Raw genomic sequence first — 24,132 nt, 5'->3', positions numbered from 1 at the left:
ATTACTTGTCAGAAAACTTTCCTACATAATCATAAAAAGTCCCAACTGATCACATTCACACGGTTAACAGAACTCATTCGGTTCACTCTCAACGAGTGAACCGAATGAGAGATCAGTTATTGCAGTTGAAACAAACCTTTTGCTGATGCTGGTGTCACAAGCTCCAAATGCGAAGCCTAACCCACTCTACAATATTGTGGAAAAACAATCAGCTAATACCAGTGTCAAGGACCATCTCATGTTTATGCATGGTATTACTAGTTGCGACACAAATTCTGTCATATATTTGAAAAGGAAATTGCAAACTCTGTGTTACTGAAGTTACCAAAGAGTTCCCATGAAGAAATAACACGAGCCGGGAAAGCTTTCATCCTGCAGTTATATGGAACAGCGCCACATTATGTATAGTGATCAGTCAGTAAAGCATCTTAGCCCTCACGTGCTATCACAAACTCAGTATTCCAAGCTGAGACAGCATCACTCGAGTGTCCTTTTATCAACATGCTTAGATCAAGGTCCTGCCAGATGTACCGTTCAGTCACTGACCGCGCTGTCCTGCGATCACTGGGTCGGTGAGACGTGCTGACAAATCATAACAAACACACTCACAGCTGTTCACTGCTGTGAAGTATTTAAACCCTAGTTAGGATTTACTGAGTTATAAGATGGCTTCTTTAGCAACTCATCTCCTGTCTCTCAAAACGAAAAGTAAGCAGATAGAAAATTTGATTACCTGTGCAGGGATGACTCAAAATGCAAGCATTGATTTTGACGTTTTAGAAGCAAAACTGAACCTGCTTCCTAAGCGTCTGAGGATCATTAATTCAGATTATGCGAAATACGATACTGCAATCCTACAGTCAAATCCGTCCCAGGAAGGAAGAGTCCACTAGCCCCTTCTGGGAGGGCTAAGTCCCTCAGAAGGCTGAGTGGGGCTGAGAGGGCTGAGAGATACCCCCTTTACTGGAGAATTATCTCCACATACACCTCGGAACAACTTCAGTTGTCTTTAATTTTATATTCACCTGTTGTGGAACTTGTCGTAATCGTCAGTAAGATACGTCTGTCAAGTACCGATAAAGGGTCGCAACATAAAACATCGTTAACGATTTATAGAATACATAATAGGCTTTGTGAACTTATTGGATTTCTTTGAAAGTCTAATTTAGTCAGGACGAGGTTAATTGATGAAGAGATTACATCTTAGATAGTCGGAAAGCATTCCCCACCTGTGACGGATCAACAAGGTAAGTGTAGCAGCATAGGTAACAAAGGATGCTTATGTTATCCAAGGAGATTCTTAATAACAGACCAAACATTCACAGTGACGGCTGAAGCATCACACTCAACAAGCGTAACAAGTGGGGGAACTCTGAGAGTCAATTCTTGTATAATATACACCCCTCAAGGAAGGTTCCTTGATGTTGGTGAGGGGCTCTTGATTTAGGGAACTGGATCTGTGCTCCAGTTCCCCGAATTAAGCCTGAATGCCTTCCACATCCCCCCAGGCGCTGTATAATCCTCCGGGTTTAGCGCTTCCCCTTGATTATAATAATAATAATGTATAATATACAATAATTTGACAAAACATTACATTACATAAACTGATAATACCTAAATTTATTATTTTTTTTTTCAAACGCAGTTTAAAATATGTAATAATTATGTGAAATTTAAATCACATGTCTCCTGGATGTATATACACCTCTGTGTATAATATACACAAAGAGGTATATATACAATGTATATACAGTGTATATACACTTCTGTGAATATACACCTCTCTGTGTATATACACTTCTGTGAATATACACCTTTCTGTGTATATACACTATTACGTATATACACACAGCAGTAATCAAGTACATTACATAAAACAGGAAATATACCTGGAGTTTACCTGGAGAGAGTTCCGGGGGTCAACGCCCCCGCGGCCCGGTCTGTGACCAGACCTCCTGGTGGATCAGAGCCTGATCAACCAGGCTGTTGCTGCTGGCTGCACGCAAACCAACGTACGAGCCACAGCCCGGCTGATCAGGAATTGACTTTAGGTGCTTGTCCAGTGCCAGCTTGAAGACTGCCAGGGGTCTGTTGGTAATCCCCCTTATGTGTGCTGGGAGGCAGTTGAACAGTCTCGGGCCCCTGACACTTATTGTATGGTCTCTTAACGTGCTAGTGACACCCCTGCTTTTCATTGGGGGGATGGTGCATCGTCTGCCAAGTCTTTTGCTTTCGTAGTGAGTGATTTTCGTGTGCAAGTTCGGTACTAGTCCCTCTAGGATTTTCCAGGTGTATATAATCATGTATCTCTCCCTCCTGCGTTCCAGGGAATACAGGTTTAGGAACCTCAAGCGCTCCCAGTAATTGAGGTGTTTTATCTCCGTTATGCACGCCGTGAAAGTTCTCTGTACATTTTCTAGGTCGGCAATTTCACCTGCCTTGAAAGGTGCTGTTAGTGTGCAGCAATATTCCAGCCTAGATAGAACAAGTGACCTGAAGAGTGTCATCATGGGCTTGGCCTCCCTAGTTTTGAAGGTTCTCATTATCCATCCTGTCATTTTTCTAGCAGATGCGATTGATACAATGTTATGGTCCTTGAAGGTGAGATCCTCCGACATGATCACTCCCAGGTCTTTGACGTTGGTGTTTCGCTCTATTTTGTGGCCAGAATTTGTTTTGTACTCTGATGAAGATTTAATTTCCTCATGTTTACCATATCTGAGCAATTGAAATTTCTCATCGTTGAACTTCATATTGTTTTCTGCAGCCCACTGAAAGATTTGGTTGATGTCCGCCTGGAGCTTTGCAGTGTCTGCAATGGAAGACACTGTCATGCAGATTCGGGTGTCATCTGCAAAGGAAGACACGGTGCTGTGGCTGACATCCTTGTCTATGTCGGATATGAGGATGAGGAACAAGATGGGAGCGAGTACTGTGCCTTGTGGAACAGAGCTTTTCACCGTAGCTGCCTCGGACTTTACTCTGTTGACGACTACTCTCTGTGTTCTGTTAGTGAGGAAATTATAGATCCATCGACCGACTTTTCCTGTTATTCCTTTAGCACGCATTTTGTGCGCTATTACGCCATGGTCACACTTGTCGAAGGCTTTTGCAAAGTCTGTATATATTACATCTGCATTCTTTTTGTCTTCTAGTGCATTTAGGACCTTGTCGTAGTGATCCAATAGTTGAGACAGACAGGAGCGACCTGTTCTAAACCCATGTTGCCCTGGGTTGTGTAACTGATGGGTTTCTAGATGGGTGGTGATCTTGCTTCTTAGGACCCTTTCAAAGATTTTTATGATATGGGATGTTAGTGCTATTGGTCTGTAGTTCTTTGCTGTTGCTTTACTGCCCCCTTTGTGGAGTGGGGCTATGTCTGTTGTTTTTAGTAACTGAGGGACGACCCCCGTGTCCATGCTCCCTCTCCATAGTCTGGCCCTGGGGCAGAGTGCATGGGCATGTCATTTATCGCCTGTTCGAAGTCATTTGGCGTCAGGATAACATCGGATAGGCTTGTGTTAATCAAATTTTGTGGGTCTCTCATAAAAAATTCATTTTGATCTTCGACTCTCAGTCTGGTTAGCGACTTGCTAAAAACTGAGTCATATTGGGACTTGAGTAGCTCACTCATTTCCTTGCTGTCATCTGTGTAGGACCCATCTTGTTTAAGTAGGGGCCCAATACTGGACGTTGTTCTCGATTTTGATTTGGCATAGGAGAAGAAATACTTTGGGTTTCTTTCGATTTCATTTATGGCTTTTAGTTCTTCCCGCGATTCCTGACTCCTAAAGGATTCTTTTAGCTTAAGTTCGATGCTTGCTATTTCTCTGACCAGTGTCTCCCTACGCATTTCAGATATATTGACCTCTTTTAGCCGCTCTGTTATTCTTTTCCGTCGCCTGTAAAGGGAGCGCCTGTCTCTTTCTAGTTTACATCTACTCCTCCTTTTTCATAGAGGAATAAGCCTTGTACATACATCGAGTGCCACCGAGTTAATCTGTTCTAGGCATAAGTTGGGGTCTGTGTTGCTTAGTATATCTTCCCAGCTTATATCGGTTAGGACTTGGTTTACTTGGTCCCATTTTATGTTTTTGTTATTGAAGTTGAATTTGGTGAATGCTCCCTCGTGACTAATCTCATTATGTCGGTCTGGGGCTCCACGCATACATGTCTGAACCTCAATTATGTTGTGATCTGAGTATATTGTTTTTGATATGGTGACATTTCTTATCAGATCATCATTGTTAGTGAAGATGAGGTCTAGTGTATTCTCCAGTCTAGTAGGCTCTATTATTTGCTGGTTTAAATTGAATTTTGTGCAGAGATTTAAAAGCTCGCGTGAGTGTGAGTTTTCATCAGAGCTGCCTCCTGGTGTTATTACTGCAACAATATTATTTGCTATATTCCTCCATTTTAGGTGCCTTAAGTTGAAATCCCCCAGGAGCAAGATGTTGGGTGCAGGAGCTGGAAGATTTTCCAGACAGTGGTCAATTTTTAACAGCTGTTCCTGGAATTGCTGGGATGTTGCATCCGGAGGCTTGTAAACTACCACAATGACTAGGTTTTGGTTCTCGACCTTTACTGCTAAAACTTCCACTACATCATTTGAGGCATTTAGCAGTTCTGTGCAAACAAGTGACTCTGCAATGTACAGGCCAACCCCCCCTTCCCTTTTGCCTGTTCACTCTGTCACATCTGTATAGGTTGTAACCTGGGATCCATATTTCGTTGTCCAAGTGATCCTTTATGTGGGTCTCAGTGAAAGCCGCGAACATTGCCTTTGCCTCTGCAAGCAGTCCACGGATGAAAGGTATTTTGTTGTTTGTTGCTGGCTTTAGACCCTGTATATTTGCAAAGAAGAATGTTATCGGACTGGTGGTATTGTTGGTACTGGGGGGGGATTTTTTTCCGGCATTAGTATCTGTATCTGTTGGTTTGGAGTGGAGGCCATCGACTGTGGTTCCACTCCAGGAATGACTGGATTTGGTGCACGATTTCTGCCATTTCCTGCCAGTTTTTTTCCTTCCTGGCACTAAAAAACCTCTCCCTCTTGAGTGGCTGTGGCTACCCAGGTTTTCCCATGGCCTGGATGTTTTGTATCTTTTTGTCCCCTTTAGATGGTATGCCTGGCAATTTAAGTTATAGCACAGTCTTTCCTGTACTGAAGAGGGAAATATAAAATATTTAGTGTAAGTTTCAAACATTATTATTGTTGTCAGCTGAAGTAAATAATAACATTAATATTGCACAAGTAAAGTGTTTAACTAAACAATGTAACCATGAACAAGTAAAGTGTTTAACTAAACAATGTAACCATGAACAAGTAAAGTGTTTAACTAAACAATGTAACCATGAACAAGTAAAGTGTTTAACTAAACAATGTAACCATGAACAAGTAAAGTGTTTAACTAAACAATGTAACCATGAACAAGTAAAGTGTTTAACTAAACAATGTAACCATGAACAAGTAAAGTGTTTAACTAAACAATGTAACCATGAACAAGTAAAGTGTTTAACTAAACAATGTGACCATGAACAAGTAAAGTGTTTAACTAAACAATGTAAAAATGAACAAGTAAAGTGTTTAACTAAACAATGTAAAAATGAACAAGTAAAGTGTTTAACTAAACAATGTAAAAATGAACAAGTAAAGTGTTTAACTAAACAATGTAAAAATGAACAAGTAAAGTGTTTAACTAAACAATGTAAAAATGAACAAGTAAAGTGTTTAACTAAACAATTTAAAAATGAACAAGTAAAGTGTTTAACTAAACAATGTAAAAATGAACAAGTAAAGTGTTTAACTAAACAATGTAAAAATGAACAAGTAAAGTGTTTAACTAAACAATGTAAAAATGAACAAGTAAAGTGTTTAACTAAACAGTGTAACCATGAAGTATGATAAACACGGTTTATATAAAACATAATGGAAAATATTGTAAAAACTAAGAAAACAAAGATTAGAAAATACTGATAGCCACATTTGTTTATAGTTTTTAATATATTAATTTTCAGACAACCTCGTTCTTCATACTGAGAAACCATTATTGGCTGGAAGAATTGAGACACTTATGCAACATATGGGAATCTTTATTGAAGAAACATTTCGCCACACAGTGGCTTCATCAGTCCAATACAAAGCAGGAAGGTATAATGAGACGAGGATTTCGAGGTAATCAGTCCAGGCTGAGGGACTAATTACCTCAAACTCCTCGTCTCATACCTTCCTGCTTTGTATTGGACAGTGTTCTTGTCCTTATCCTTCTCCTCGGGTTTTGTGTATATCTAGAGAATGTCTTATTCTTAGTGAACTACCACTAACTGAGTGTCGGTGGATCAGTTTACATGTGCAGGAGACATCTATTCCATTTTTAATGACCTTTCCCAAAATTGGTTTACTTGCGATGACTTTAATAAGTTTCTCTCCATCTGCTTCAAAATTTCTAGACTCGTGATGCTACTTAGAAGAAAGTTGGCATTACCAGTCTTAGTCTCAAACTGCAATTAAACTATTTTTGCCTTAATTAAATGAGGTTTGCATAATAGGAGGGGGGGGGGTAAGGGAGTTAGTGAGCGGCGCTTGATCTATGGAACTAGACTTTCCTCCCATTCTTTAGTAAGTAAATAAGTAAGTAAGTTTATTCAGGTATACACAAATACAGTTACATAGAATTATCATACATAGCAGCATATGTGTAGAGAACCTAGGATAACCCAAAAAAGTCAGACACAGTGACTTATTTCCATTGGGGTCCTTTAAAACGAATTTGAATACCACTATAGAACTCCCATGAGTTTAGCACTTTCCTCTGATTAAAATAATGTTTTTTTAATATTTCTGAATGACTTCAGTGTTTAATGTCAGGTGTATTTTATGAAATGGATGAAAAGTTTTATTGTGTTGAGGCAGAGAAGTTGTTCTCTTATTCTAAACAGTTTTCTGTAACATAATTGGGGAGAGACTCTTCTGCTCAGAACTATGTCAGTGTTCAAATTCAAATTCAAAGTTTATTCTCTATAAGGATTACAATGCTGAGTTTACAGAAATTTGGTTATTGTTTGGTTTAACATGTAGTAAAATTGAGATTACAGAGTGTACCACTAGAACGCTTAGCATGGCTAGGCATTTCGGGCATACTTAGTTTTATTCTTAAATGTAGATTTGACTTAATCTACATAATGTAATTTTTATGTTCATATATTATCTATGAACTCTCAAGACAAGTGTAAAAAATCTTGGTAAATACCAATGGTTTAAACAATACACAAGTAACCCGCACATAGAAGCTTAAGACGACTTTTCAGTCCAACTTAGACCATTTAAAAAATCACATTAAGACAAAAGAAAGAAAGAGCCATTATAAATACTCGGTATTGCTTCATTTTGTTCCTCAGCTTAAATAATAAAGATGAGATTTCTTACCAGAAGAGTCAGTGGGAGCCAAGGGGGCAGAAGTCCCCAGATTCCATTATTCCCACAAAGCCTCCTAAAATAAAAATAGTAATAACGCTGCTTCAATACTAGTTTCCGAGAACCACATTTTCCACAACGATTGTCACCCCAGAGACTCTCCATGACTCCTGGAGTCACACTGTTACTTAGTATTCCAGGATCTCTGGTCACTCATATAAAGAGAACAATTTGATTTTAACTTATGCATGAAAGACATTGAGAAAAATGAAATACTATTTCAGTGCCACATCTGACTGCCTCTAACACTTTAACTTTGATAAGTTGATAATGTAACTTTTGAACGGCTTCAGCCTTAATGTGTTGATTTATTTTAAGGTATTTTTGTCTTTAAGTTAACTTCAAAGTTTGTGTTTCTTAGTGGAAGGTTTAAATTATTTTTGGGTCGTGTATGGCTTAATTTGTCCTGTTTATTGAAGAAATTCAGATATTACTTTCCATGTAATAATGTGTGAATATTTCTTCTGATTCACTTCAAATCTTCCCTGTTAATATCTAACATTGAACGAAGTGCACTGTGCACTATTATTATCGTCAGCACTGAGGTACAGGGGCAGGGGTTATGCTCTATAGGGATGCCTTTTTCGGACTGCATACCGATCCTAAGGAATAATTATTTTAATTATCTTTATTTGAAATGCTAAACCCGTATGGGTCATTCAGAAGATGGAATGTTGGAGACATGATCCATCGTCTGGTTGTCGCGAGATCTGCGCTATCTTTGGAAGATGTGTCGTGAAATGTGTCTTCAGCAAGTGGCGACTGACCCGGAAGGTCTTAACACTGACAGTAACATTACTTTCTCTTTTCAGACATACAATGTTCTTCCTCTTCGTGCTGGGGTCTGGATTTTTGTTTGGTATATCAATGGTTATCAAAAAGTGGAAATAAGTGGTCCCAGGTTCTTGAGTGGTATGTGTTGGCAACTTCTGGTTGATGTATGGACAAAGTTTGTTTGGTGTTATGAGAGCACGTGGTGGTGGAAGGTGAGTTGGTATTAGTAAAGCCCTGCTGGTTTGGTGTTATGAGAGCACGTGGTGGTGGAAGGTGAGTTGGTATTAGTAAAGTCCTGCTGGTTTGGTGTTATGAGAGCACGTGGTGGTGGAAGGTGAGTTGGTATTAGTAAAGTCCTGCTGGTTTGGTGTTATGAGGGCAGGTGGTGGTGGAAGGTGAGATTAGGTGATGTGGTGGTGGAAGGTGAGTTGGTATTAGTAAAGTCCTGCTGGTTTGGTGTTATGAGAGCACGTGGTGGTGGAAGGTGAGTTGGTATTAGTAAAGTCCTGCTGGTTTGGTGTTATGGAGCACGTGGTGGTGGAAGGTGAGTTGGTATTAGTAAAGTCCTGCTGGTTTGGGTGGGCGAGGTGGTGCAACTGGCTCAGCTCTGTGGAAGATAATCTCAGTTAAGTTTACATATTTTATTTGTTGATGTTAAATATACTTGTAATATTTAAGGCCGTTATTAAAATCTTTAAATAAGAAAATACTTTATTTAAGGAACAATAAATTTCATGTTGTGCTCCTGTAAAAATTCTTTGTAATATAATTCTCTCTTTGTCTCTCTCTCTATCTCTGTCTGTCGTACACACACACACACACACACACGCACACACACACACACACACACACACACACACAAAAGAAAAAAAAAAGACCACAGACAGAGTATAGCTAGATGGTCAGAGACTTCAAACCTCACTCAAGGAGAAAGATCTTGGGGTGAGCATAACACCGAGCATGTCTCCGAAAGCACACGTCAACCAGATAACTGCTGCAGCGTATGGGCGCCTAGCAAACCTGAGAACAGCGTTCCGATACCTTAGTAAGGAATCGTTCAAGACACTGTACACCGTGTACGTCAGGCCCATACTGCAGTATGCAGCACCTGTTAGGAACCCACACTTGATCAAGCACGTCAGGATGTTAGAGAAAGTGCAAAGGTTTGCGACAAGGTTAGTTCCAGAGTTAAGGGGAATGTCCTATGAATAAAGGTTAAGGGAAATCGGTCTGACGACACTGGAGGACAGGAGGGTCAGGGAAGACATGATAAAGACATTAAAAATACTGCGTGGAATAGACAAGGTGGACAGAGACAAGATGTTTCAGAGATGGGACACAGAAACAAGGGGTCACAATTGGAAATTGAAGACCCAGATGAGTCAAAGGGATGTTAGAAAGTATTTCTTCAGTCATAGAGTAGTCATGAAGTGGAATAGCCTAGCAAGTGAGGTAGTGGAGGCAGGAACCATACATAGCTTTATGATAAGGTATGATAAAGCTCATGGAGCAGGGAGAGAGAGGACCTAGTAGCACTCAGTGAAGAGGCGGGGCCAGGAGCTGAGTCTCTACTCCTGCAACCACAATTAGGTGAGTACACACTCACAAACACACACACACACACACCGAGCATATCTCCTGAGGCGCACATAAATCAGATAACTGCTGCAGCATACGGGCGCCTGGCAAACCTACGGATAGCATTCCGATACCTCAGTAAGGAGTCGTTCAAGACCCTGTATACCATTTACGTCAGGCCCATACTGGAGTATGCAGCACCAGTTTGGAATCCACACCTAGTCAAGCACGTCAAGAAATTAGAGAAAGTGCAAAGGTTTGCAACAAGACTAGTCCCAGAGCTACGGGGATTGTCCTACGAAGAAAGGTTGAGGGAAATCGGCCTGACGACACTGGAGGACAGGAGGGTCAGGGGAGACATGATAACGACATATAAAATACTGCGCGGAATAGACAAGGTGGACAAAGACAGGATGTTCCAGAGATGGGACACAGACACAAGAGGTCACAATTGGAAGTTGAAGACTCAGATGAATCGAAGGGATGTTAGGAAGTATTTCTTCAGTCATAGAGTAGTCAAGTCGTGGAATAGTCTAGAAAGTGAAGTAGTGGAGGCGGGAACCATACATAGTTTTAAGGTGAGGTATGATATAGCTCATGTAGCAGGGAGAGAGAGGACCTAGTAGCAATCAGTGAAGAGGCGGGGCCAGGAGCTATGACTCGACCCCTGCAACCACAAATAGGTGAGCACAATTAGGTGAGTACACACACACACACACACACACACACACACACACACTTTTTAGGAAGTACAGTATGTTTTCAGAGCTGTCAGGAAGTGAAACAATCTGTAGAGTGATGTAGTGGAGGCAGGCTCCATACATAGTTTTAAGAACATGTACGATAAAGCTCTTGGAGCAGGGAAAGAGTGGACCCAGTAAGATCCAGCTAAGAGGCGGGACCAGGAGCAAAGACTCGACCCCAGCAGCCACAAATAGGTGAGTACACCTACATCGAGACAAGATAGCAGTAGAGATGGAACAGCTACAGGGGCGCATGAAAACTGATAAGGCGTAGAGAAGGTTACCAGCCTTAATCAAGGTATTGCTCCCAGCCGGTTCCCTTTAGAGCCTAAATCAAGGTCTGCCTCGACTTCACCATGGCTAATATCTTTTCTGCACTTGCTCCTCACCATCTCCTTGACTCTTGCAATGATGCACACACCAAATCAGCCCTACATACCCCACTAATAGGCAATATGGAGAAAGATTAGCCAATATAAACAGGTGCATAGTAAGGGAAAGAGAACTCGTAGTATTTTTCGTGAATTTAGATGAACTGTCTAATAAGAGTAATTATTTGAAAGAAAGAAAAGTAGAGATAATCCTCAGATATCATTGCTATCGTAGACACAAAGATAACCGAAATAATTTTAGATGCTATGTTACCAGCAGGATATAAGTCATAAGACAGACGAAACTTGGAAGGAGCAGAAATAGTGTTGCTAATCAGAAACCATTGGAGCTTTGATGAGACGAGTCGTTTAAACATATATACAGGAGGAAAATACATAATGGGCTAAATTAAGACAAAGGAGGACCCAAAATAGCAGCTACGGGTATAAACAATCAGCTGCCTAACAGAAGGAAATAATGAAAAAAAAACAGGAATATGAAGACAACATAGCAGAGGCGGCTAAGAATGTGCATAAGGCTGAAGCAAAATTGTTTATCATGAGAGAATTTCAATCAAGCTGAAATAAATTTTGAGAGTTGGGACCTATGTGTGGGAATAAAAATATGATTAAGTTGATGGAGGTGGTTAGGGACAGCTTATGTATCATATAAAAAATACGACAGGAAATAGGGAGGAGGAAATGAACCAGCAAGACCGGATCTAGTATTTGCTGCAAATGCATCTGACAGAAAAAAGAATCCGACAGGTCCCTGGCGCTATCAACTCTATTGAACTTCGAGTACCATGAGGAACTAAATGTAGAGGGAGGAAACTCGGCTATGGAAATGGGAACTTCGCAAGGATCAAAGATTTCTTGAATGCAGCGCAGTGGGAAAAGAACTAGAAGGAATGTTAGCAGATGAGACGATGGAATCTAGCTGGAATGTACCGGGAAGCAGAGAACTTCAAACCCAGAAAATGAAGAGGAAATAGTATCTCTGGTTCAAGCAAAGCGGCAAAGCAAGAGAAACATAACGTGTGGATGTGAACAGAAAAGCGATCAGATTAATCACCCAGAGTAAAATGTGTAAGGGTAAGGAGAGAATCTGAGTAACAAGTTAGAGGCCATAGCAGCCAAAGCCAAGTCTGAAACAGAAGAAAGATGGTAGTAAAAGACCAGGTAATTCGACCAAAGAAAGAAGAAGAAAGCTCCAGAAAAGTGACGAGATCAGTGACGAGGAGAACAAACGATTCATAAATGTCTGCTCAGTAGACACAGGCTTTCTTATGCATTTATCCTGTGAAAAAGAGTACACCGAAAGATACTAGACATCATATACAGAACAGTGGAAGAGATAAAGTAACTTTAGATGGAGGTGGATAAATTGGAGTTATTAGGACCTTACGAGGTGTCACCAGGGAATCTGCGAGAGTGAATCAAACTTTATCTCACCCACTAAGATTTTCAGCTACTCAACGAAAACTGTCAGAGATCTAGAAGACTGAATATATTTCCTATATGTATTTAAGAAAGACAAGCAAGATGCTGTAACTACAGACCAGTTTCACTGACATTTATACCATTTAAGATAATGAATTTCAGAAGTGCTAGAACACTTGAAGAGAAGTGGCTGGAGTATCATTAAAACCATTTTGCTCGAATTACATTTAGGTGTAATGGAAGTGAGAAAGAAGAAAGAGAGAGGGTTGGGTGGACTGTATTTTCTTAGATTACAAAAAGACATTTTAAGTTGTACCCACAAGTAGCTGGGGCAAAAAACTTGAAGTGCATGTAAGAATACAGGTAACGTATTCCGGTGGCTCATATTATCTTAGGGAAAGGAAGCAAAGAATAACTGTTTGGGAAGAGATGTCAGAATAGGGACGAATAACAAGCAATGCTCGGAAGAGACTGATATTAGCACCATTAATATTTTTGGTTTATGTGAGTGACTCACAAAATAAATTGAGTTAAATTTATCCCTACCAGCTGATATAAAACTAATGACGAAAAATACAAATAAACGAGGACAGGGTTAGACTATAAATGGACCCGGACAAAATACAAGATTAGTCAGATACGAGGTTGATCGAACTCACCTTCAGCAAATGCAAGGTTATAAAGATTGAGGAAAGGGCCGGAAGGTAAGACACGACAAAGTATAGACTTGGGGGATAGAGGCTGTATATCTCACATCAAGAGGAAGACATAAGCGTGAGAATAGTGCCTAGTATATTGCCAAACACTCAATTTAACTGACTGCCAATGCTCGTCAGGAATTTCAACAAAGTCATTCTCTGCCCTGTATACAAGATGTATTAGAGGTGCATCCTGGAGTATACGATACAGACTTGGAACCTACACCAGATTATGAGACTGGAAAAGTGCAGAGACATGCAACGAAACTAGTTCCAGAACAGGAGGGACTAGCGGAACTGAATCTAATATCACTGGAGGACCGAAGACCCAGGGAAGGCATAGCAACTTAAAACGTTCTCAGGGGAGTTGATAAAGTAGACATGAATTGCCTGTCTCAGAGGCGAGAAACTAGTACTTTGATGGCACAACTTGAAGATGAAGAAACAGATGAGTCCAAAGCTCTAGGTCATGTCGAGGTCAGGTCAAGACCAGGCAACGTCACATATAATCTAAATATTACAACATTAGACAATACTATACACCATATAAATGATTTAGAAAACCTACAAACTGATGAATGAGACACCTGTGCAATATTTGGGAATCTTAGTTATGGAAACTTGGCCAGCCAATGCCTTCCTTAAAAAACTTTCCCACCATTAATATACCAAAATTTTACACAAATATCTCATTACGTCAGTACTATACAGTGTCAGTTAACTAACTCGAACTTGCGTTTAAAGGGGTCGCCTGAAAAGCCATTTTTACTGAACATAATGTTCATCTCTCGATTGCTAAATCATTGAGAGAAAGGACTTTTGTGCTGGTAAACAACTCTTAATCTAAAGAATAGAAATACCATCCCTTTCCTTGGATCAGACCTTCCATTCCCTTGGGGCTGTATCACTCTTTCCCATAAGTAACTACTACCACCCACAACCACCATGACTTAAACTACTAGTACCACAGCTAATACTAATACAACTACTACTGTTACTATTGCTAAAACTTCTACTGTTTTTATTACTACTACTGTGGAAAATAAATTCCCATAATTATACTGTATATTTTTTTATAATATAAATATTTTTTTATAATATAAATATACATGATTAGTGCATTACTGTTGTTCTAAATTGTATTTTAAAGAGAACCAACAGGGAAGCTCTGCGCCTGCGCTGATGGGCAGGGGAGAGGTCGAGACGGGGCATCAGGGAGCGGGAGTGTTTGGAATGGAGTTAAGAGGCTGTGAAAACATGGGACCAGGAAATTGGCGTTCACGGCGGCCTAAGGATTAATATAGGCCTCACTTCATAATAGCAAGTGTCGTAACTGTTCCTGGTGAAGAGTGAGGGAACGTGATTTACGGGACCACCGTAATAAAGTGGTAAAATTAGTGAATAATGGTGGGACCGGTGGTGACTGGTGCGCCGCCATGGAGTGTGTCCAGGGGAAAATACCCGTGATTTAATCCTCACTCATCGGTCTCAGATCTTAATGGAGTGGCCTCTAATGTGTATAATAATTATGAGACATTAAATCGTCTTGTGAATTGTAATGTAATCAGTGATAATAACACTAAGTTAAGAGAATGTGTGAAGTGAAATAAGTCGCCTTGCTCTGAGTGAACACGTTAGACCTCGTGGTTCCTGTCCCGAGGATAGTGAAGTTTTTATGAAGTCACGACTTGTAAACTGGGACAAACCAACGAATACCTCGTCCTGCTGGAATAAGAATACCTCGTTCTGCTGGAATAAGAACCGTGTCGGTGTAGCAGGACACTGAAATGTGATGGTGAATGGAGGAAATAAGGAGTATCAATCACCCACAGTTAAGTAACCCTTCTAGTTATAGCAGACTGATACTGGCCAGTTAGATATGTTATAATTGGATAGGTTATGGGTGATCCAGCTACATCAAGTGACCACCAGAGAATATCTGGTAAGTGGTGGGATAATGTACAGGTGTTTTTCCTTGATGTGTAACCTACCCCCCCTCCTTCATTCAGTTAAACTAATATAATCTATACAGTCCACAATTAATTAGTAGCGCCGTACTTGTGGGTGCTATCCAATTCATACTGGTCTCGGATAGATATGGATAAGATTGTGATATCGAAGGAACCACCTGCCGTGACCAGGGGTGGCTAAGTTTTCTCACATGTCTACACGGGGTGACTACGGTAAACAATATGGTCGTTGTCTTCCAATGAGTTTACTTGTATGCATATAATGTCGAGGTACATACAGGTAACCCCCTACAAAATTTTCCATAACTACTACAAGCAGTGCTAGTACTTCTACAACCACTATAAGTACTATTACTACTACTAGTTAGAATAGTAATATCACTATATCATTATCAATGTTATTTTTTATTAAATATATTATCAATAATTTAATAAACGTAGAACGTTTTATGCGTACGTGTTAATGTAGATGTCATCCTCATTATCATCCTGTTGGTATCCTGGAGCTGGGTAGGCGGGTACTCTATACCCCTGATCACTGTAGTCCTGTTGGTAGGGTTGTTGGTCATCCTGTTGGTAGGGCTGTGGGTACTCCTGTTGGTAGGGTTGTTGGTCACCCTGTTGGTAGGGCTGTGGGTACTCCTGTTGGTAGGGTTGTGGGTACTCCTGCTGGTAGGGCTGTGGGTAGGTGTTTGCTTGTAGTTGCTGCTGGCCGTAGCTGTAGGCTGCTGTGTTCTGGTCGTAAGTTTGACCCTCACCCTGAGATACCTTAACAAAGTTAATTTATCTCTATAGATTAAAGCCAATGTGTGAGTTAATAAGTTTATTAATGTTAAAATGCACACACACACACACACACACACATACGATGAGAGCAACAGAGCCATGGTCGACACACTAGCCGAGGTGGCCAGGAGAGCACATGTGGGGGGAGCAAAGTTACTAGTTATGGGTGATTTCAATCACAAGGAGATTGACTGGGAAAACCTGGAGCCCCATGGGGGTTCCGAAACATGGAGAGCCAAGATGATGGATGTAGTACTGGAAAACCTCATGCATCAACATGTTAGAGACACTACCAGAGAGAGAGGAGAAGATGAACCAGCAAGACTGGACCTTGTATTCACCTTGAGTAGTTCAGACATCGAGGATATCTTGTATGAAAGGCCCCTGTGAGCTAGTGATCATGTGGTTCTGTGCTTCGACTACATAGTTGAGCTCCAAGTGGAGAGAGTAGCAGGAATAGGGTGGGAAAAACCAAACTACAAAAGGGGGAACTACTCAGGCATGAGGAACTTCCTTCAAAACATTCAGTGGGAGAGGGAACTGACAGGAAAACCAGTACAAGAAATGATGGACTATGTGGGAACAAAATGCAAGGAGGCAGAGGAGAGGTTTGTTCCCAAGGGAAACAGAAATAATGGGAAGAACAGAACGAGTCCTTGGTTCACCCAAAGGTGTAGGGAGGCAAAAACTAGGTGTACTAGAGAATGGAAAAGGTACAGAAGACAGAGAACTCAGGAAAATAAAGAGATTAGCCGAAGAGCCAGAAATGAATATGCTCAGATAAGAAGGGAGGCTCAGCGACAATATGAAAATGACATAGCATCGAAAGTCAAGACTGACCCGAAGCTGTTGTACAGCCACATCAGGAGGAAAACAACAGTCAAGGACCAGGTAATCAGACTGAGGAAGGGTGATGGGGAATTCACAAGAAACGACCGAGAGGTATGTCAAGAGCTCAACACGAGATTTAAAGAAGTATTTACAGTGGAAACCAGTAGGACTCCAGGAAATCAGAACAGGGGGGGTACACCAGCAAGTGCTGGATGAGGTACATATAACCAAGGAGGAAGTGAAGAAGCTGCTATGCCAACTTGACACCTCAAAGGTGGTGGGACCAGACAACATCTCTCCGTGGGTCCTTAAAGAGGGAGCAGAGATATTGTGTGTGCCATTAACAAAGATCTTCAACACATCATTTGAAACTGGGCAACTCCCTGAGGTATGGAAGATGGCAAATATAGTCCCAATTTTTAAAAAGGGAGACAGACATGAGGCACTAAACTACAGACCTGTATCACTAACGTGTATAGTATGCAAGGTCATGGAGAAGATCATCAGGAGGAGAGTGGTGGAGCACCTGGAAAGAAACAAGTGTATAATTGACAACCAGCATGGTTTCAGGGAAGGAAAATCCTGTGTCACAAACCTACTAGAGTTTTATGACAAGGTGACAGAAGTAAGACAAGAGAGAGAGGGGTGGATCGACTGGATTTTTTTGGACTGCAAAAAGGCCTTCGACACAGTTCCTCACAAGAGGTTACTGAAAAAGCTAGAAGATCAGGCACACATAACAGGAAAGGCACTGCAATGGATCAGAGAATACCTGACAGGGAGGCAACAACGAGTCATGGTACGTGACGAGGTGTCAGAGTGGGCGCTTGTGACAAGCGGGGTTCCACAGGGGTCAGTCCTAGGACCTGTGCTGTTCTTGGTATATTTGAACGACATAACGGAAGGGATAGACTCAGAAGTGTCCTTGTTTGCAGATGATGTGAAGTTAATGAGAAGAATCAAATCGGATGAGGATCAGGCAGGACTACAAAGAGACCTGGACAGGCTACAAGCCTGGTCCAGAAACTGGCTCCTTGAGTTTAACCCTGCCAAATGCAAAGTCATGAAGATTGGGGAAGGGCAAAGAAGACCGCAGACACAATATAGTTTAGATAGCCAAAGACTGCAAACCTCACTCAAGGAAAAAGATCTGGGGGTGAGTATAACACCGAGCATATCTCCTGAGGCGCACATAAATCAGATAACTGCTGCAGCATACGGGCGCCTGGCAAACCTACGGATAGCGTTCCGATACCTCAATAAGGAGTCGTTCAAGACACTGTATACCATTTACGTCAGGCCCATACTGGAGTATGCAGCACCAGTTTGGAATCCACACCTAGTCAAGCACGTCAAGAAATTAGAGAAAGTGCAAAGGTTTGCAACAAGACTAGTCCCAGAGCTACGGGGATTGTCGTACGAAGAAAGGTTGAGGGAAATCGGCCTGACGACACTGGAGGCCAGGAGGGTCAGGGGAGACATGATAACGACATATAAAATACTGCGCAGAATAGACACGGTGGACAAAGACAGGATGTTCCAGAGATGGGACACATACACAAGAGGTCACAATTGGAAGTTGAAGACTCAGATGAATCAAAGGGATGTTAGGAAGTATTTCTTCAGTCATAGAGTAGTCAAGTCGTGGAATAGTCTAGAAAGTGAAGTAGTGGAGGCGGGAACCATACATAGTTTTAAGGCGAGGTATGATAAAGCTCATGGAGCAGGGAGAGAGAGGACCTAGTAGCAATCAGTGAAGAGGCGGGGCCAGGAGCTATGACTCGACCCCTGCAACCACAAATAGGTGAGTACAAATAGGTGAGTACACACACACACACACACACACACACACACACACACACACACACACACACACACACACACACACACACACACACACACACACACACACACACACATACACACACACACACGGGGCCAGGAGCTGAGTCTCGACCCCTGCAACCACAATTAGGTGAGTACAATTAGGTGAGTACACATACACACACACACACACACACACACACACACACACACACACACATACACACAACATACACACACACACGCACACACACACACACACAAACACACACACACACACACACACACACACACACACAAACATACATACACACACGCACACACACATACACACACAAGTGCAAAGGTTTGCAACAAGACTAGTCCCAGAGTTAAAAGGTATGTCCTATGAGGAGAGGTTAAGGGAAATCAACCTGACGACACTGGAGGACAGGAGAGATAGGGGGGACATGATAACGACTTACAAAATACTAAGAGGAATTGACAAGGTGGACAAAGACAGGATGTTCCAGAGACGGGACACAGCAACACGGGGACACAGTTGGAAGCTGAAGACACAGATGAATCAAAGGGATGTTAGGAAGTATTTCTTCAGCCACAGAGTAGTCAGGAAGTGGAATAGTTTGGGAAGCGAAGTAGTGGAGGCAGGATCCATACATAGCTTTAAGCAGAGGTACGATAAAGCTCATGGTTCAGGGAGAGTGACCTAGTAGCGACCAGTGAAGAGGCAGGGCCAGGAGCTTGGACTCGACCCCTGCAACCTCAACTAGGTGAGAACTAGGTGAGTACACATATATATAAACACATACACATACACACACACACACATATATATACACACACACACACTTACATACACATACACACACACACACATACACACACACACACATATATATACACACACACACACTTACATACACACACACACACACACATACACACACACACACACACACACACACACACACACACACACACACACACACACACACACACACACACACTGCGGGGCCAGGAGCTGTGAATCGACCCCTGCAACCACAAATAGGTGAGTACACAGTATAAACGCCAACCAGCACGGTTTTATGGACGGTAAATCCTGTGTCACAAACCTACTGGAGTTTTATGATGAAGTAACAGAAGACACGAGAGAGAGGGGTGGGTTGATTGCATCTTCTTGGACTACAAGAAGGCTTTTGACACAGTTCCTCACAAGAGATTGGCGAAGAAGCTAGAAGATCAGGCGCATATAACAGGAAGGGCACTGAAGTGGATCAGAGAATACCTGACAGAGAGGCAACAACGAGTCATGGTACGTGATGAGGTATCACAGTGGACACCTGTGACGAGTGGGATCCCACAGGGGTCGGTCCTAGGACCAGTGCTATTTCTGGTATATGAGAATGACATGATGGAAGAGCTAGACTCAGAAGTGTCCCTGTTCACAGATGATGTGAAGTTAATGAGGAGAATTAAATCAGATGAGGATCAGGTAGGACTCCAAAGAGACCAGGATAGGCTGGACACGTGGTCCAGCAACTGGCTTCTCGAATTTAACCCCGCCAAATGCAAAGTCATGAAGATAGGGGAAGGGCACAGAAGACCGCAGACGGAGTATAGGCTAGGAGGCCAAAGACTGCAAACCTCGCTCATGGAGAAAGATCCTGGGGTGAGTATAACACCGAGCACGTCTCCGGAAGCACACATCAACCAGATAACTGCTGCAGCATATGGGCGCCTGACAAATCTGAGAATAGCGTTCCGATACCTTAGTAAGGAATCATTCAAGACACTGTACACCGTGTACGTCAGGCCCATACTGGAGTATGCAGCACCTGTTTGGAACCCACACTTTATTAAGCACGTCAAGAAATTAGAGAAAGTGCAAAGGTTTGTGACAAGGTTAGTTCCAGAGCTAAGGGGAATGTCCTATGAAGAAAGGTTGAGGGAAATCGGCCTGACGACACTGGAGGACAGGAGGGTTAGGGAAGACATGATAACATATAAAATATTGCGTGGAATAGACAAGGTGGACAGAGACAGGATGTTCCAGAGAGGGAACACAGAAACAAGGGGCCACAATTGGAAGTTGAAGACCCAGATGAGTCAAAGGGATGTTATGAAGTATTTCTTCAGTCATAGAGTAGTCAGGAAGTGGAATAGCCTAGCAAGAGAGGTAGTGGAGGCAGGAACCATACATAGCTTTAAAGATGAGGTATGATAAAGCTCATGGAGCAGGGAGAGAGAGGACCTAGTAGCACTCAGTGAAGAGGCGGGGACAGGAACTGAGTCTAGGCCCCTGCAACCATAATTAGGTGAGTGCAATTAGGTGAGTACACACACACACACACACACACACACACACACACACACACACACACACACACACACACACACACATCTACCATCATGACTGACTCACCACTTTCACATCACCAGACACACTGCTCTACCATCATGACTGACCACCTTCACATCACCAGACACACACTGCTCTACCATCATAACTGACTCGCCACCTTCACATCCCCAGACACACACTGCTCTACCATCATGACTGACTCAACACCTTTACATCCCCAGACACACACTGCTCTACCATCATGACTGACTCACCACCTTCACATCACCAGACACACTGCTCTACCATGATGACTGACTCTCCACCTTCACATCACCAGACACACACTGCTCTACCATCATGACTGACTCGCCACCTTCACATCACCAGACACACTGCTCTACCATCATGACTGACTCTCCACCTTCACATCACCAGACACACTGCTCTACCATGATGACTGACTCTCCACCTTCACATCACCAGACACACACTGCTCTACCATGATGACTGACTCTCCACCTTCACATCACCAGACACACACTGCTCTACCATCATGACTGACTCGCCACCTTCACATCACCAGACACACTGCTCTACCATCATGACTGACTCGCCACCTTCACATCACCAGACACACTGCTCTACCATCATGACTGACTCTCCACCTTCACATCACCAGACACACTGCTGTACCATGATGACTGACTCTCCACCTTCACATCACCAGACACACTGCTCTACCATCATGACTGACTCACCACCTTCACATCCCCACACACACACACTGCTCTACCCTCATGACTGACTCGCCACCTTCACATCCCCAGACACACACTGCTCTACCATCATGACTGACCACCTTCACATCACCACACACACACTGCTCTACCATCATGACTGACTCACCACCTTCACATCACCAGACACACACTGCTCTACCCTCATGACTGACTCACCACCTTCACATCCCCACACACACACACTGCTCTACCCTCATGACTGACTCGCCACCTTCACATCCCCAGACACACACTGCTCTACCATCATGACTGACTCACCACCTTCACATCCCCACACACACACACACTGCTCTACCCTCATGACTGACTCGCCACCTTCACATCCCCAGACACACACTGCTCTACCATCATGACTGACTCACCACCTTCACATCCCCAGACACACACTGCTCTACCCTCATGACTGACTCACCACCTTCACATCCCCAGACACACACTGCTCTACCATCATGACTGACTCACCACCTTCACATCCCCAGACACACACTGCTCTACCATCATGACTGACTCGCCACCTTCACATCCCCAGACACACACTGCTCTACCATCATGACTGACTCACCACCTTCACATCACCAGACACACACTGCTCTACCCTCATGACTGACTCACCACCTTCACATCACCAGACACACACTGCTCTACCATCATGACTGACTCACCACCTTCACATCCCCAGACACACACTGCTCTACCATCATGACTGACTCGCCACCTTCACATCCCCAGACACACACTGCTCTACCATCATGACTGACTCACCACCTTCACATCCCCAGACACACACTGCTCTACCATCATGACTGACTCGCCACCTTCACATCCCCAGACACACACTGCTCTACCATCATGACTGACTCACCACCTTCACATCACCAGACACACACTGCTCTACCCTCATGACTGACTCACCACCTTCACATCCCCAGACACACACTGCTCTACCATCATGACTGACTCACCACCTTCACATCCCCAGACACACACTGCTCTACCATCATGACTGACTCGCCACCTTCACATCCCCAGACACACACTGCTCTACCATCATGACTGACTCACCACCTTCACATCACCAGACACACACTGCTCTACCATCATGACTGACTCACCACCTTCACATCCCCAGACACACACTGCTCTACCATCATGACTCACCACCTTCACATCCCCAGACACACACTGCTCTACCATCATGACTGACTCACCACCTTCACATCACCAGACACACACTGCTCTACCATCATGACTGACTCACCACCTTCACATCACCAGACACACACTGCTCTACCATCATGACTGACTCACCACCTTCACATCACCAGACACACACTGCTCTACCATCATGACTGACTCACCACCTTCACATCCCCAGACACACACTGCTCTACCATCATGACTGACTCACCACCTTCACATCCCCAGACACACACTGCTCTACCATCATGACTGACTCACCACCTTCACATCACCAGACACACACTGCTCTACCATCATGACTGACTCACCACCTTCACATCCCCAGACACACACTGCTCTACCATCATGACTCACCACCTTCACATCACCAGTCATACACTGCTCTACCATCATGACTGACCACCTTCACATCACCTGTCACACACTGCTCTACCATCATGACTCACCACCTTCACATCCCCAGACACACACTGCTCTACCATCATGACTGACTCACCACCTTCACATCCCCAGACACACACTGCTCTACCATCATGACTGACTCACCACCTTCACATCCCCAGACACACACTGCTCTACCATCATGACTCACCACCTCCACATCCCCAGACACACACTGCTCTACCATCATGACTGACCACCTTCACATCCCCAGACACACACTGCTCTACCATCATGACTGACCACCTTCACATCCCCAGACACACACTGCTCTACCATCATGACTCACCACCTTCACATCCCCAGACACACACTGCTCTACCATCATGACTGACTCACCACCTTCACATCACCACACACACTGCTCTACCATCATGGCTGATTCACCACCTTCACATCACCACACACACTGCTCTACCATCATGGCTGATTCACCACCTTCACATCCCCAGACACACACTGCTCTACCATCATGACTGACTCACCACCTTCACATCACCACACACACTGCTCTACCATCATGGCTGATTCACCACCTTCACATCACCACACACACTGCTCTACCATCATGGCTGACTCACCACCTTCACATCACCAGACACACACACTGCTCTACCATCATGACTGACTCACCACCTTCACATCACCAGACACACACTGCTCTACCATCATGGCTGATTCACCACCTTCACATCACCAGACACACACTGCTCTACCATCATGACTGACTCACCACCTTCACATCACCAGACACACTGCTCTACCATGATGACTGACTCACCACCTTCACATCCCCAGACACACACTGCTCTACCATCATGGCTGATTCACCACCTTCACATCACCAAACAC

General features: G+C 43.2%; 1 long non-coding RNA gene across 2 annotated transcripts in view; it reads right to left on the bottom strand.

Moving 5' to 3' along the window:
* Positions 1–8,642: 8,642 nt before the first annotated feature.
* LOC138853535 (uncharacterized) overlaps positions 8,643–24,132 on the bottom strand; it is a 56,524-nt gene continuing 41,034 nt past the window's right edge. The window contains exons 3-4 of one of the 2 annotated variants that reach the window (XR_011392706.1): positions 15,509–15,819; positions 8,643–8,855 (exon numbers count right to left, since the gene is read on the bottom strand). This is a non-coding gene — a long non-coding RNA (uncharacterized lncRNA). The remainder of the gene's footprint in view (positions 8,856–15,508; positions 15,820–24,132) is intronic. The other variant, XR_011392705.1, reaches the window with a different exon arrangement.

Source organism: Cherax quadricarinatus, chromosome 33 (assembly GCF_038502225.1).
Source record: "Cherax quadricarinatus isolate ZL_2023a chromosome 33, ASM3850222v1, whole genome shotgun sequence".
Classification (NCBI taxonomy): Eukaryota; Metazoa; Arthropoda; class Malacostraca; order Decapoda; family Parastacidae; genus Cherax; species Cherax quadricarinatus.
The sequence above is the reverse complement of the archived record's forward strand: the minus strand, read 5'-3'. Positions and strand labels throughout refer to the sequence as shown.